We start from the raw sequence: 400 nt of genomic DNA on the forward strand, positions 1-400 counted from the left end.
CCAAGGGTAAACTTTTAATTATAAATCGTTCTTCAGTTTTGCTTCTGGTCCTGCCCAGGTAAGTGCTTTGGTTTTGTTGTTTTTCCAGGTGAATTTAAACCCAGGGTTTTGGTTTTTTTTTTTAATTTATTTACAGCTGGGGACGATTTTCATGTGATTTATTTTATTTTATTTCATTTTTCCTACTTGGCTGGTGGGAATAAATCTCAGGTGGAACGTTTCGCTGAGCAGCTTTCCCTGCCAGGCCACGCGTGATGGGGAGGAGGAGGAGGCTCCCACTCCCCAAAATCCCCCCACCAAAGCGGCCGCTGCTACAAAGAGAGGCCGGCGGGGGCTGCGAGTGTTTTTTAAAGGTCTTGGGTTCTGTGCTGCGAGTAGGCCCCGAGTCAGGAGGGAAATA

The sequence above is a fragment of the Geospiza fortis genome, unplaced genomic scaffold (genome assembly GCF_000277835.1).
Source record: "Geospiza fortis unplaced genomic scaffold, GeoFor_1.0 scaffold4, whole genome shotgun sequence".
NCBI classification, from domain to species: domain Eukaryota; kingdom Metazoa; phylum Chordata; class Aves; order Passeriformes; family Thraupidae; genus Geospiza; species Geospiza fortis.